Here is a 15,689-nt window from a genome sequence, read left to right as displayed (position 1 = left end):
CAAGGTTTTCATCAAAAACCAAAACGCTCATCATTTATTTTTTTACAAATTTCAGTTTTCACAGCAACTGACAAATTCTGATCAGTCGACTAAAGATTTCCAAATAGCCGAATCAGGTAGCCTGTATAAGACAAGGTAGATGAGGTCATATCTTTTATTGAACCAACTCCTGCTGGTGAGAGAGACGAACTTTTGCCAATCTGCTAAATCAAGCTTTCTTGTAGATCATTTGGTACCACCTGCTCACATGGGGACAGACGCTGCTTTCTGGTACAGTGGCGCTTGTAAGGTTGGCCTGATGCACAGTAGTCTGTCGAGCCTATATGCCTTAGAGCAACATTGACTTTAATGAAAGATTTCTGGAAAACTGCCGGATCTATGATATATTCTTGCATCATAGAGTGGCGACGTGGTCTGGTGCTCGGAGTACAGGACCTGCAGGCAGGAGGTCCTGATTCTGTTCCCAGATCTGTTACTATATGGCCTGGTATGTCATAGAATCTTAGGACGGGAAGGGACCTCGAGAGGTCGTCAAGTCCAGTCCCCTGCACTCAGGGCAGGACTAAGTATTATCTAGACCAGCAGTTCTCAAACTGTGGGTTGGGACCCCAAAGTGGGTCATTGCCAGGATCAGCATTAGAATTTCTGGGGCCCAGGGCTGAAGCCCAAGGGGACCCCCCACGGGGGGAGGAGGGGTGGGGCTCGGGTCTGCCCCCCCCCCAGGTCATATAGTAATTTTTTTTGTCAGAGGGTTGCAATGCAATGAAGTTTGAGAAAATGCTTATCTAGACCATCCCTGACCGGTGTTTGTCTAACCTGCTCTTAAAAATCTCCAATGATGGAGATTCCACCACCTCCCTAGGCATTACTCTCTGAGTGTCTCAGGGCATGGCTACACTTGCAGATCTAGAGCGCCGTGATTTAAACCAGCGCTCGGAGACCGCAGCAGGGAAAGCGCTGCAGTGTGTTCACACGGTCAGCTGCAAGCGCACTGGCGTGGCCACATTTGCGGCACGTGCGGTGACATTGGGAGCAGTGCATTGTGGGCAGCTATCCCACAGAGCACCTCTTCCCGTTCTGGTGCTGTGGCTTGTAGGAAGGGAGCAGGGGGGTTGCATGGCATTTTGGGTCCTTTCCCAATGCCCTGTGATGCATTGCTTCGCATCCCAGCAATCCCTGTGCTTCCGTCCACGTTTGGTGCCATCTTTCAATGTTTTTTGTACTGCGCGCTCTGTCTTCCCTTTCGGTCTGCGGGAATGAAGCCCGAACTGCTGAGGAATATGCTGATGGGTCTCGCCAGCATGTCATGAATTGCAGTCGAGTTACTCCTTAAGCTACAAAGTGACAGCGAGGACTCAGACGATGATGTTGACTCGCATAACGCATATGACACGAGATTGCTTGTGGCATTCACTGACATGCTCACCACAGTGGAACGCTGCTTTTGGGCTCAGGAAACAAGCACTGAGTGGTGGGATCACATCATGATGCAAGTCTGGGATGACGAGCAGTGGCTGCAGAACTTTCGGATGAGAAAAGCCACTTTCATGGGACTGTGTGAGGAGCTCGCCCCCACCCTGCGGCACAAGGACACGAGATTGAGAGCTGCCCTGCCGGTGGAAAAGCAGGTGTCTATTGCAATCTGGAAGCTGGCAACTCCAGACTGCTACCGATCGGTCACTAACCAGTTTGGAGTGGGGAAAGTCGACCGTTGGAATCGTGTTGATGCAAGTTTGCAGGGCCATTAATCGCATCCTGCTTAGAAGAACCATGACTCTGGGTAACATGCATGACACTGTGGCTGGCTTTGCACTAATGGGTTTCCCTAAGTGCGGAGGGGCGACAGATGGCACGCATATTTCAATTCTGGCACCAGCCCACCTAGCCTCCGAGTACATAAATCGGAAGGGGTATTTCTCTATGGTTCTCCAGGCACTTGTGGATCACCGGGGGCATTTCATTGACATTAACGCAGGCTGGCCCGGAAAGATGCATGATGCACGCATCTTTTGGAACACTGGCCTGTTCAGGAAGCTGCAAGCCGGGACTTTCTTCCCAGACCAGAAGATCACCGTAAGGGAAGTTGAAATGCCCATTGTGATCCTTGGAGACCCTGCTTACCCTTTAATGCCATGGCTCATGAAACCCTACACAGGGAGCCTTGACAGCAGCAAGGAGCAGGTCAACAAGAGGCTGAGTCGGTGCAGAATGACTGTGGAGTGTGCTTTTGGCCATTTAAAGGGCCGCTGGCGCTGTCTGTATGGGAAGCTGGACCTGGCCAATGACAGCATCCCCACGGTTATATGCGCATGCTGTACCCTTCATAATATTTGTGAAAGGAAGGGTGAAAGATTCACTCAGGCATGGACCTCGGAGGTTCAATACCTGGAGGCTGAATTTGAACAGCCAGAGAGCAGGGCTATTAGAGGGGCCCAGCGTGGCGCTGCAAGGGTTAGGGATGCCTTGAGGGAGCAATTTGAGGCTGAAAGCCACCAGTAATGTTTGGTGGCCTGCACGGGAGTGAAGTGCAGTGGTTCCAATGTTAGTAGGAATCTGTGTTTGCTACGTATGATGCACTGACTTGCAATGCCTATTGCTTTCCTGGGCTACGGTATCTTTTACTTAATGCAATAATAAAGAATGTTTTCAAAGCCAAAAAATTCATTTATTGAAAAGAAACACAACTTTTTGGGAAACAGGCAGGGCGTGACACATCTGTGCTGGGTGGGATGAGGGAAGGGGGTGGGATGCGGAACGGGACCATCACAGATTTGCATATGTCCTGCTATCCTACTCAGCCTTCCTGTCTAGAATGCTGTGCAATGAGTGCTGCACTTCAGGCTGGCTAAAATGCATGGGGATGGGGGTTGAGTGCAGTGGGTAAGGGTTGTAGTTTGCAGGGCTGGGTGGTGAAGCTACAGGTGTTGGAGGCAGCTGGTGGCGATAAGAACCCAGATGTTGGGGAAAGTGGGTTGGCAGTGACAGGCACAAGGGAAAGAGTTTTGGAACAAGGACTGCAGGGGGGGGAGGGGCGGGCACGGACGTGCTCTGCCTGCGTTGCTACAAGTGCCTGTATTGAGTCCGCTTGGCACTCCATGACGCTTAGCAGCTGCTCCATGCTTTAGTGCCGGCGATCCGCCTTCTGCTGGCGGACCCTTCTTTCACTCTCCTGCCACTCCTACACTTTCTGATTACTTCATGCAGCATGTCCTCTTTGCTTCTTCGCAGACGCTTCCTGATTCTTTGGAGGCTTTCGGCCGTTGATAACAAGGACGGCTGGGATCTCAAGGTTGCATCTATAAAGCCAAAATGCAACACTTAACAGAGGCAGCATTGTTCGCACCAGACAGAGCAATGATTCAGCCGTACTTAAAGACAAGCACAGTGTACACAATAGCAGCAATTGCCCGCCCCAAAGCAGGCACACATAACCCACAGGATCCCCAAAATGGTGAATAAGCACAGGGGCATGGGGCACTGATTGTTTCACGGCCATACTGTCTTCTGGGGTTCTGTGCCTTGGGGAGAGCCAACAGCTGGGGGGGGGCCCTATACTGAACAGTGTCCCCACATTTTCCATAGGAGGTCATTCTTGAAGGTATCTTGCTGCTGAGGGTGACCTGGGAAGCAAGGGAGGGTCTTCTTCTACAATGTGGCTTCCACCCTGGCCGAGATGCAGCTTGCCTGTGTGCAGCAATGGTCCCCCTGCCCCTCACGGCACATTGGCGCAGACATGTTAGCCTTACTGGGATGCTCAGGGGAGGAGGCGGGGCCGGGACAGGGATTTGGGGAAGGAGTCGAATAGAGGCAGGGAGGAGGCGGAGTTGGGGCGGGGACTTTGGGGAAGGGGTTGGAATGGGGGCAGGGGTGGAGTCGGCGCAGGGCAGGGGGCCACGAGCACCCACTGGCGCCAGGAGAAGTTGGCGCCTATGCTTACCAGACACGTCCTCTGATGTTTGTTCTTCCCCAAGTACCGTCCGCTGTGACTGGCTACCATCCTCCTGGCTTAAAAACAGCTCCTGGCTGCATGCATCTAGGGATGCTGGGCTGTCTCTCTCCTCCTCAGCACCCTCGCTCCCACTTTCCTCCTCCTCCTGCCTTGTTGAACTGGGCTCTGAAGTGTCCATGGTGGTACTCGGAGTGGAGGTGGGGTCGCCCCCCCGGTATCGCGCCCAGCTCTTTGTAGAAACGGCAGGTCACGGGGGCAGCACCGGGGCAGCGGTTTGCCTCGCCGGCTTTGCGGTAGGCATTCCGCAGCTCCTTCACTTTAACCCCGCACTGCAGTGCATCCCGGTCATGGCCCCTTTCCAACCTGTCCCTTGATATCTGCCTGAAGGTATCGTAATTCCTGTAGCTGGAGCGCAGCTGGGACTGGACAGCTTCCTCCCTCCAAACACTGATGAGATCCAGCACCTCGCCATTGCTCCATACTGGGGATCGCCTGGTGCGTAGAGGCATGGTCACCTGGAAAGATGCGCTGAGAGCGCTCCACGCCTGGCTGAGCAAACAGGAAGGGGATTTTCAAAATTCCCAGAGAATTTAAAGGGTGGGTCTGACGCTTGGTCACCTGAGGGCAGGGCAGTAGAGTTCAAAGTGATGACCAGAGTGGCTAGAACAGACATTGTGGGACACTTCTGGAGGCTGATCAGAGCACATTAATAGACCAGGGTGTCCACACTGGCACCGTGGCACTCCAGCCTGGGCGCAGAAAGCGTTATGCCTCTCATGGAGCTGGATTACCAGGAGCGCTCCAGCCACAGAGTCAGGGCGCTCTACGTGCCTTGCCAGTGTGGACGCATCAGGAGTTAGGGTGCGTGGGGCTGCTTTAATGCACTCTAACTCGCAAGCCCCTAGTTCCCCCATCTAAAAAATAAGAATAGTAACGTTTAGTTCCTTTAATTTTGTGCAACACTGTGAGATCTTTGGATGAAAAGGGCTGTTTACGAGCAAAGTTGTTGTCTTGCTAATGTGCCAGTCAGACCCCACAGTACATAAGCCAAAGCTACAAATGAAGGCTCGTCTCCTGTTACTCATTTCAGAACAGGAGGCAGTGTGCAGACCCGGGGAGATCATTGTGTGTGTGTGTGTGTGTGTGGTGGGGGGGTTGGGTTACTCTCTGTGTATTAGCATGGAGGGGCCAGCCAGAAATGTGAAAAGGCCGAGCCAAACTTAGTTGCCAAGTCCAAGGCCCGGTTTGGGCTCTGCATTCCTGTGCTGCGGTGAATATTCATGCATGTCTTCTCGGCCCAGCGGATCATGCTGCTCCGTGTACCTCTACGGCCTGTGCTGAGGCCCAGGATTTGTGGTACGCACAGCTGGATAACAGCTGATCCCTGCTGCAATGCCTGAATGCTTTGTGTCGCTCAGCCCGGCGGTGGCTTGCAGACTTTAAGCTGCAGCCAGCTGTTAGGCTAACGCCCGAGCCCAAACTTGAGTCTAAAGGCAGAAGCCTTAATCAAGCAGAACCAGCAGGGGAGAGGAAGGATACTGTGGTGATGCGGCAGAGGGCAGATAGATAGAACCCTGCCCTCAAAATCAACAGGAATGTTGTTTGGGGGGATAGCTCAGTGGTTTGAGCATTGGCCTGCTAAACCCAGAGTTGTGAGTTCAATCCTTAAGGGGGCCATTTAGGGATCTGGCACAAGAATCTGTCAGGGACAGTACTTGGTCCTGCTGTGAAGGCAGGGGGCTGGACTTGATGACCTTTCAAGGTCTCTTCCAGCTCTATGAGGATAGGTCTATCTCCATATAATAAATTGTCTGAGTATGACCTCTGGTCCACTGCTAAGGACCTAACATCATGGCCTGATTGTGTCCTTGATTTCAAAGGTGCAGGATGAGATGTTCCCCAGACAAAATCACCCTTGGTCTAACTCCACTGATGTCACTTGACTTGTGTCTCACTTTCTCAGCAAAGGAGACCATAGCCTGAAGTTCCAGGGGAAGTGGGTCATTGGCTTGAGGTATTAAAACAGAGCTGGGTACGGTTGTGAAGCATAGATTGTGCCTGGGACAGTCCTGAGTGGGAGCAGGGGATTGACCTCTGCTGTTCCTGCACCTTAGGTGGCCCCCTCCAGGTCTGGATTGAGGCATGCCACCAGGACAGTGTGGGGAAAGTTTCTCATGCTGCTCCCTATGGAGAGAAACAGCACTTTTCTCTCCGGGGCTGTCAATCTGATTTTGCTCCTTTCCATCTGCACTAGAATTTACATAAAGAAAAACAGATTGAAATCGCCCCTACTCTGGGGGGATCAGGACAGGGGGGAGCTTAACCTTCCTGGAGGGCCCCCAAACACTGCAAAGAAGACTCATGATCTCCCGCGCACATGTGATTAGTAATACACAGTGCTGCCAGAGCTCAACTGAGGTCAGGGAAACACTTTACTGGACACTGTTCAAACTCATAGTAAGCGAAAGTCTTTTCCCCCGAAGAGTTTACAGCCTGAATAGACAAGAAGGTGAGAGGAGAAACATTTTGTCCAGGGGCCTGCAAGTCAGCAGGAGCGCTGGGAATAGAACCTGTGTCTCTCTGCCAGATCACACTGCCTCTCAACTCATTGAAGATACATCCTGCTTTCTGTGTTAGCACATTGTATAAGGATTGTGTTTTCCTGCCAATCTGGAAAGGGTCTGTCATACTCTGGATGCTATAGAAATCATAAGGAATAATATGCCCCACTTACCAAATTCTGTGTCGAATGCAAACCAAGTGGGTTCTGGGTCAGGACAGAATTTGCTTTCCTGCTTCTACTACCAAGCTTAGAAGTGAATGAAAGAATGTTTAAAAAAGAGGGGTGGGGGAGAGAAAGCAGGTCAATAAATAAAAAGTCAACTGTGGTTTTTTTATTCAAAAATAAATAAAAACAATGAGCAGAAAATTGAAAATCTATGACACTCCTTTGACAAATGTCCCTGTTTTTAAATTAGGACAAAGGATTTGGAACAAATGGAGGTTTATGTTTAGTAGTCTCTAAATTTGTTAGTCTCTAAGGTGCCACAAGTACTCCTGTTCTTTTTCTAAAGAAAGGGTTCAGTTTATGGATGAAAGGGAAAATACCCTTCCCCGGAGTTACCAAGGCTACTGCAGCCTGTAGAAAGCTTATCGAGCTGCGTGCTTGAATTGTGGTTACTGCAGATCTTACGTGGATTTAAGAGAAGTGGCTTCATCTCAATACCCTGAAGTCTGGGCAAGAGACTGAGATAGCTGGGGCCATGAGCAGTTGTTCTTGTAGTTTGGGGTGTCACAATTTTTGCCCAGCTTTAGAAGGGGTCTCAAGTTAGGCACTCAGGACGGTAGGCCCTCAAAATCAGTGGAGGCTTTTGAAAAATGTTGACTATAAGGTATTTCTAGGGTACGCCTCACCCTTCCATCAGGTCCCTCTTGTTGCTTGTCATGAACGATTTCCTACAGCGAAAGAGCTACACGTCCATCACTAATTAAGGACACTCTGAAATAAGACACTTTGTGGTGAAGAAAAATCCCATGTCACTTTTTTTTTTGCTAATTAGGGGTGTCTGTGTTCCGGCCATGTTCTTCCTTGGGTAATTCTGTTCTTCCTATCTCCATCCCTCTTTCCTCACCTTCTGGCCAAACCTATTACATAGTATTGTTGTTAGACAGCCGCTGTCTCCTGCCCCAGCAGTGGCTGCATTTCCGTGGTGGGTGAAATGATTCCTTTGTATATTTGTGGCCCAATTCTGCAAGGTTCTGGCCGCCTTCCTTTCACAGTGAAGTCACTTGAGGACCACAGCACCTTGCAGGAGGTGCCCAGCTCCAGTGTCTCAGCAGAGCTTATAAAATATGTAAGACCCTCTAGGCCTCTTATAAACGCTACAGGAGCCTGACACGTTCTAGTGGTGTCAGTGCAAAGCTTCTATGTAGCATGTGTAAGTTCTGAAACCCGCAGCACCTCCCCAGCGAGCTTACCTGCCCTGCAGGCTGTCAGAGGCACTGGACTCCTCCCTAAAACTAGAATCTTTGTGGAGATTTTTGCACAGCAGCCAGGATCTTGTTTGTTCACACGCAAGTAACTTTTCTTTTGTCCGCTATGATGCTCCCCAGGGCTACCCAAGCTTGTGAGGCACCTGACCACTACCTGCCATTGACCTGAAGGAGTCTTGCCTTTGCTTGCTATGGGTTAATCAACAGCCTCTAGCAGGCTCTACAAACACTGCTTTCCCCCACACCCGGCCCTGCACTCTCTGTACCAGTGGAAACAGGCACACACCAAAGTCCACAGAGTGTTCCCTGCAGTATCCAGCCCCTATCCACTGGACACTCATGGAATTACCAGGCCTGAGGTTTCCAAGGGAACAGTGCACAGTGGCACACACCACCCTGGAAGAGTCAACTCCGGACCAGCACTTAACTTAACAGCACAGCACATACAGGGATGTGGAGTGAAACCAAGAATAAGGCCCTGTCTACACTAGCACTTATGTGGGCAAAGCTTGTGTCGCTCAGGGGTGTGAAAAAAACACAACCCTGAGCGACATCAGTTTTGCCGGCATAAACACTCGTGTGCACGGCACTGGGCCAGTGAGAGAGCGTCTCCTACTGCTCGTTGTGCTGGTTTGACGATGTCGACGGGAGAGCTCTGTCCTGTCGGCATAACGCGGCTACGCGAGCGATCTTAAGCTTGCAAGTGTAGACGTGGCCTAAGTTAATGAGCAAAGAATCGAGATTCAAGTGACAGTAAATAGGAATGTTGGAAACCAATTTAAAACAAAGTCATAGCACACTTTTTAGAGACTAGACTTCACTCTCTTGCCTAAGGAAGCTTATCCCAGCCAAAGATCTCTTCTGCCCTCCCTTTTTCGTGACGCAAAAGCTCTGTCCTTTTTCTTCCTCTGTGAAGGGAGCCTGCTGCCCACGTTTCTCCTTTGCCTCGCAAATATAGTGGGGCAAACTTTTGACGACTACCTCCAGATGGGGTGCCCCCTTCCTGCCGCTTTTCTCTTTCTGTTAGATTTTTTTCCCACTGGAAATCCTTCCTCCTGCATTCAGTTCTGACTGGTGATTGGGGACCCATTGTGAATGAGACAATACCCAATTTAAATGTAAACAGATAGATGGACACACCTCTCTTGTCTGGTGGAAAACCTGTTTTTCACCTTTGCTGGTGACTAATACCTTGATACAGACATTTTTGCAGTACAGATACATAACTCCCTACATAGGATCTCTACATACATTTCACAATGATAGTGATGACCAATGAGACACCGGCTTTCATTTGAGATCTCATCTGACATTCTTTGGTGAACCAGAATGTACATACCAGAATCGGGAGATTCCTGTAACTCCCTTGCCAGCTGGTTTTAAGTGGTTCTTGGGACGTATCTACACAGCACTGTTCAATATGCCCTTGTGAAGGAGTTTTCCTTGAGGCCCAGCTAATGCTGCAGTGCTGGAGTGCCTAGAATGAATTGTTTTTAAGCTAGTGGTGGCCGTTCAATATTAGAAGATGTTTCTAAAAGTGCAGCACTTGGGAGGGATAGCTCAGTGGTTTGAGCATTGGCCTGCTAAACCTAGGGTGGTGAGTTCAATCCTTAAGGGGGCCCTTTAGGGATCTGGGGATTGGTCCAGGGTTGGACTAGATGACCTCCCAAGGTCCTTTCCAACCCTGATATTCTGTTTTAAGGCGAGGTCTCCCATAAAGAGCTGGTCTGATCAAATGCAGCAAAAAGATTCAACTATGGTAGGAGACCCAATACTCATGAAGAAGTAGGGCGGTCAAGTGAGTAAGCCACTGGGCTCAGAGACCTGGGTTCCATTCCCAGCTCTGGCACTGACCCACTGTGTCATTTAGGGCAAAACGGTGTGCCTCAGTTTCCCCATCTATAATATGGGGATGAAATGATGTTGACCTTCTTCTCCAAAGCACTCCAAGATCCGTGGATGGAAGGCTCCAGGTAAGAGCTAGGTATCCTCCTAGAGTGGCTCTACAATCTGTCAGGTGGAAGGGGGAGGTCGTGTCCAAACCACAAAGGCAATGGCTTTACCATCTTAACTTTGAAATTGCTACTCCAGACCCATCATTCCAAACCCTCTCTCCACCCATCTCGTCTCATGGCAACCACATACAGCAATGTGTGCGCAGAATATCAGTGCCCTCATCACAGGGATTGGGGTAATAATCAGCGGTGAGCCCTGTCTCATAGACATCCCGCCATCATTCACATACTGTGCAGCACTTGCACGCTTTAAAGTGTGTTGCTCTGACCTCAGACTGACTCCAGCCCCCCTTCTCTGTTCAGGACATCCTCACGCTTTAACATGTCCAGCCAAATCTTTCCATCCTTACGCACTCTTCACTCAGTGACGTCAATGGGCGCTGAGCCTGAGCACGGTTTGTCAAACAACCTTCTTAGTTTTCATCCCGGCTCAGATCTTTGCCCCAAACGCTCCTCGCTCGTTCCCACATGGGTCCTCAGATTTCCTCCTCTGGAGTCAGTTGCCATGCTGACCTGAGCCCTGGAAGCTCTTTAGGACTCATTAATCAAAGGATCCGATTCCATTCAGTGATTTGGTCAAGGTCTGTGCATGTTATTACCCATCTAGCCCTGTTACACATTTTTTCCAAGAACATGATGGGAAAGAAAAATAACCAAACAAAAGAAACCCTTTGCCGCCAAGTACTTTTGGGCAGCCAGCACATGGTATCTTCTTGCTTCTTGCTGCAGATTGCTTTTGCAGATATTCCACATCTCTGCTCTCCAAACATACCCTAGGAGTAGAAATGTATGTCTACACTTAAACCGCTACAGTGGCACAGCTGAGTTGTTATAGTGCTTCAGTGTAGATGCTACCTGTGACGATCGGAAGGGTTCTCTGGTTGGCATAATTAATCCACCTATCCTAGAGGTGGTAGCTAGGTAGGCAGAATTCTTCCATGGATCTAGCACTGTCTACACTGGGGTAAGGTCGGTGTAGCTACGTCTCTCGGGGGGGGTTTCACACCCCTGTGAGACGTAGCTATGCCGATGTAATTTCCCAGCGTAGACCTGTCCTTAGAAGCAAGCTGAATACCCCACCATAAACTCCACTTGCTGCCTACCTCAGAAAAGAACATTTCCCCTCATCTCTCCTGCCCTCAGACACGTTTGTACATAAGAAGGTCTGGGCCTGAGTTTTGAAGAAGCACTGGGGCCTGGATCGTCGAAGGCGTTTAGGTGCCTCACTCCAAGTGAAGTCAATAGGATGAGCGCTCAGCATCTCTGAAAACCAAGCCCTGTAAAATCAAAGAAGTCAGCAGAGCTGGTCCAAAAAATGAAAGTTTTCTGCAAAAAATATTGATGTCCCCCCACCCCCATTTTTGTCCAAATTTCACACTTTTCAAACTGTTCTGAGCAGCTCCCGAAATCTGATCTGGATACAACTCGGGCACAACCACCGTGTGGGAGATAGCCCAATCGTTTACTGTCTTGTTGATCGATGTGTCTGTCTTAGGGCATGTCTGCACGGGGATAAAAAAACCTGTGGCTGGCTGATGTCAGCTGACTCAGGCTCGTGGGACTTGGGCTGCTGGGCTGAAAAATTGCTGTGTAGACATTTGGGCTCAGGCTGGAGCCCGAGCTTGGGACCCTGCAAGGGTGGAGGGGCCCAGAGCTTGGGTTCCAGCCCCAGCCCGAGTGTCTACACAGCAATTTTTAGCCCCGCAGCCTGAGCTTTGTGAACCCGAGTCAGCAGACCCGGGCCAGCTGTGGCCTTGCTGCAGGGCTTTTTTCCCCATGTAGATGTACCCTTAGGGTTTCCTATAGCACCCCGCGTTGTGGTTTCTAAGCACCTCTTCATCTCTCTCTCTCAGTGCTACAGCAGATCTTGTGGATTCTCTCACCATCCTTCTCCCCTCCCCCAAATTTCTTATGCAGTTTTGTCTAGGGAATGGCATCTTAGATCACTTATTCTACACCTCTGTGCCCTAGGGCCTTAGGCAGCGCAGGGCTGTCCCTGTCAGTGCATCGGTCTGTCACAAGACATGGGACTTCTGCCATTTCTCTTGAGTGGATTGTACCACTCTCCAATAATGGAAGAAGGGATACTTGTATGGTTACGGCCGTGGTTTAGGACCCAATTCTGTCTCTGCTGCAACCTTCCTGTGTGTTCTTGGGCAAATCATGTAATCTCTCTGTGCCTCACTTTTTCATCTGTAAAATGGGGATAGTAATACTTATTTTGTCTGTTTTTAAGACTGTAGTTTATAGTGGTGTTGTAGCCGTGTTGGTCCCAGGATATTAGAGAGACAAGGTGGGTGAGGGCATATCTTTCATTGGACCAACTTCTGTGGGTGAGAGAGACAAGCTTTCGAGCTCCACAGAGCTCTTCTTCCGCTCTGGGAAAGGCACTCACAGTGTCGCAGCTATATACAAAGTGGAACAGAATGTTAGGCATAAAGACTTAACACATGTTGCAAGAGACCATTGAAGTGGGGTCAGAGGACAAAGGAGAGTTAGTGGGTTACAGATTGTTGTAATGAGCCAGTATCTCCACTGAGTCCATGATTTTTGGTGTCTAGCAAAGTTATGAATGTAAGCTCCCAGGTGTGCTCTTGACGGGGGGGTGCAGGTTTCCTTTGATGAGAAGGACTGAGCGATCCAATATGGAATGACCGCTTTGTGAAAAGTGGTTACCCACGGGTGATAGGTTATCATTTTTTGGAGTGAGTTCATTCATGAGTGTAGCGGTTGTCTGGTTTCACCCACATGGTTGTTGATGGGGTATTTGATGCGCTGGACAAGGTACGCTGCATGTTGTGATAGGTGTGTGTAGGACCCATGGATCTTGAAAGATGTATTGTTTGGGAGCACTGATCATGGTAGCAGTGGAGTGTGACCATATGTCCCGTTTTGGCCGGGACAGTCCCTCTTTTAAGCCCTGTCCCGGCCGTCCAGACTTTTTTTCCAAAAGGAGGCATTTGTCCCGTTTTGCTCTTGCCGACTTGATCAGCTGGCAAGAGCAAACAAGACAAATGCCCACTTTTGTCAAAAGTGGAACGTGTGGGGTGGCAAGGGGCGATGCCAGCCTCGCATGGTGGGGGGGAGCAGGCAGTGCTGGAGCAAGGAATGACCGCCTTGTGCAGCGACAGCCAGTTGCACGAGGGTCAGGGAGGGCTTGGGCGAGCAGAGACTCCCAGCCCCACAGGGGAGGGAGGAAGGCTTGGACCAGCCCTGCACAGTGTCCTGTTTTCCCTTTGGGAAATACAGTCACCCTAAGTGGAGATATAGCTGCAGGTTTTGCATCTGTTGTTCTGGCAGGGTCTGGTGCCACTTTGCGTTGTTCCGTAGGGAGCTTGCTCTGGTGATGAGCTTGGCGAGATGGGGGGATGTTTGAAGGGCAGAAGATGGGGTTTGGGAAAGATTTCTTTCCGGATGTGGTCCCCAGCAAATATGGTTTGTAACTGTTTGATGATATCTGGTATGGGTTCCAGTGTGGGGTGGTAGATGACAACTAGGGGTGTACGGTCAGTGGGCTTTTTTTTTTTTCTGTATTGAAGAATTGCCTTTTACTGTGTGTATGTACAGCTCCCAGCACATTGGGCCCCGATCTCAGCTGGGACCCCTAGGGTTAGTGTGACACAAAGAATAATAGCAATGATAGATTTCGCTCTTAGGAGCTCTTCTTATCAGTTGAATTTTTCCCTTTTCATCCCACTCCTCCTAATTCTGCACTCCCGGGACCATCGTAAACAATTCCTCCTTTCATTGGCATTCTGAGCCTAGCCGCTCTGTTGGCTAGGGCTCATGGAGAAGCACTATTCGGGGTTGGGCTAGCATGATGCGCAGTGGCTTTTTTAGACATGGATTGATCAATCTCTTGGCTCTGTAAGGGGGAGCAAACAGGTAAACCTCCCAGACCCATGGGGGGTGATTAATACAAGTTATAATCCAATTCACACACCCCTGCAGGGAGCGGTGACTCTTCTCACTTAGCCACATTTGCAGCACATCCCTTCTGGGTGGCTGTTTCTAAGGGTTTAGCCTCCCCCAGCACATTTAAAGGACCGGAAATGCCTCAGTGTTGGGACACATCAAAGGTCTTGTCCCACACTGGACTTTCCCCATCCCCCACTCACAGGCTACTTATCGTGAAGGAGGCCACGTTGCTTTAGTGCCATTCAATTCTCTCCAGCCTCTGCATTCCCCTGATGGGTGCTGCTCATAACCTAAGCCTAGCGCTGTCTCTGTGATGGGCCAAACCAGCTCCAGACGCCCTTGGGCTCTGGGAACATTCAGTGCTGGCACGTGACTATGCCTCAGATTCATCTTTAGGTGAGTCTACTGCCTTCAGCAAGCTGAAAAGAGTGGCAGTGCCTTACCTAGCCGGCACCCGCTTTGCAAGAGCTGGTGCAAACGTGGGGTTGTGCATCCAGCTTTTCTGCTCCACCGACATAAGGTGTCTGGTGTAACCCTGCTGGCTTCAGGAGAGTTGTCCTGATTGACGGTGGCGTAGGTGAGAGGAAAATCTAGCTTGGTGCCTTCAGCTGACCTTTGCCAAGGTCCCCTTTGCCAAAGCACCCCAGTACAGGCTGGCCAGAGGACATTGCTTCAGTGCAGACATAGATCCCCCACTATGCCGCCCCACTGATGCACCCTCTAAAACAGGGCACGATGTAACGAAAGCAGCAGAAAAGAGTGTCTACATCTTGCTGCTTTGTTCCAGAGAAGAGGTTGATGGACTTGGCATGGGTCTTAATGGTAACCTGACAGGAGGAAATATGTTTGTGCTTTCTTTGGTTTCTTGATGATGTGCATATAGATAACCCGGAAAGTGTGTTTTTAGTTCATTTTCCCCCTCTGTTTTTCACACGGCTTCCCTGATTTGTCTGGAGGACCCAGAGAACTAATTTCATCATGGCATTACAAAAAAACAGAGAAAAACCCTGAGCAGTTCCAGTGGGAAGGGACTTTTAGCCAGACTTTAGATGTTGTTGTCGTTGTTTTATTAACACTCATTGAACTCCAACACCTTGCATATAGGTGGGAGAAAAACTCTCTATGTAAAACTTCACACCACTTCCTGCCCCACCATCGAGGGCTCAGAAAGCTCCTACTGCACATCTGGGATTCCCGAAGGGAGTCCTCCATCACAAAGAGGAAAGGTAAGCCTCAGTGCTCCTGATGCTTCTGATGTCCATTTGTTAACTGGAGGAGGATGGGGTGAGGGTGAAGTCCAGGCTTTTTAAACTAAATCACAAAGAAGGAAGAATATGGCGGCATGGCCCAATGGGTAGGTCACTGAACTGGGAATGAGGCGAACTTGGCTCTAGTCCTGATGCTACCATTGACTTGCTGTGTGAACTTGGGCAAGTCCCTTGACTTCTTTGTGCCTAGGTTGCTCTATCTGTTCTGTGCTGTGGCCTTATTGCCAATGCAGTGAGCAGGTGCCTGTTACTGACTCAGCGTTGTAAAGGACTTTAGGAGGCAAGGATGGAAAGTTCTGTAGAGCACTCTGAAAAAAGGCACAGACTTTTTCCCTATGGAGGTCACCTTCAAGGCCATGAGAATCATCACATGAGGCTAAAGGAGATGGAGAGAGGCACACAGGGGCATGCCATGAGGTTTAAGGCAGTGAAGAGGCTCATGGAGGAGTCAGATGATGTGCCTTGGGGGTCACAGAGACGAAGGTCTCATGGAGGACTTGGCCCAGGGGTCATGTAGACTGGGTTTCATGGGGACAAGATGGGGGG

This window comes from Terrapene carolina, unplaced genomic scaffold (genome assembly GCF_002925995.2).
Source record: "Terrapene carolina triunguis isolate 2854851 unplaced genomic scaffold, T_m_triunguis-2.0 Scaffold633, whole genome shotgun sequence".
Taxonomy (NCBI): domain Eukaryota; kingdom Metazoa; phylum Chordata; order Testudines; family Emydidae; genus Terrapene; species Terrapene triunguis.
Note: the sequence above shows the minus strand (reverse complement) of the source record.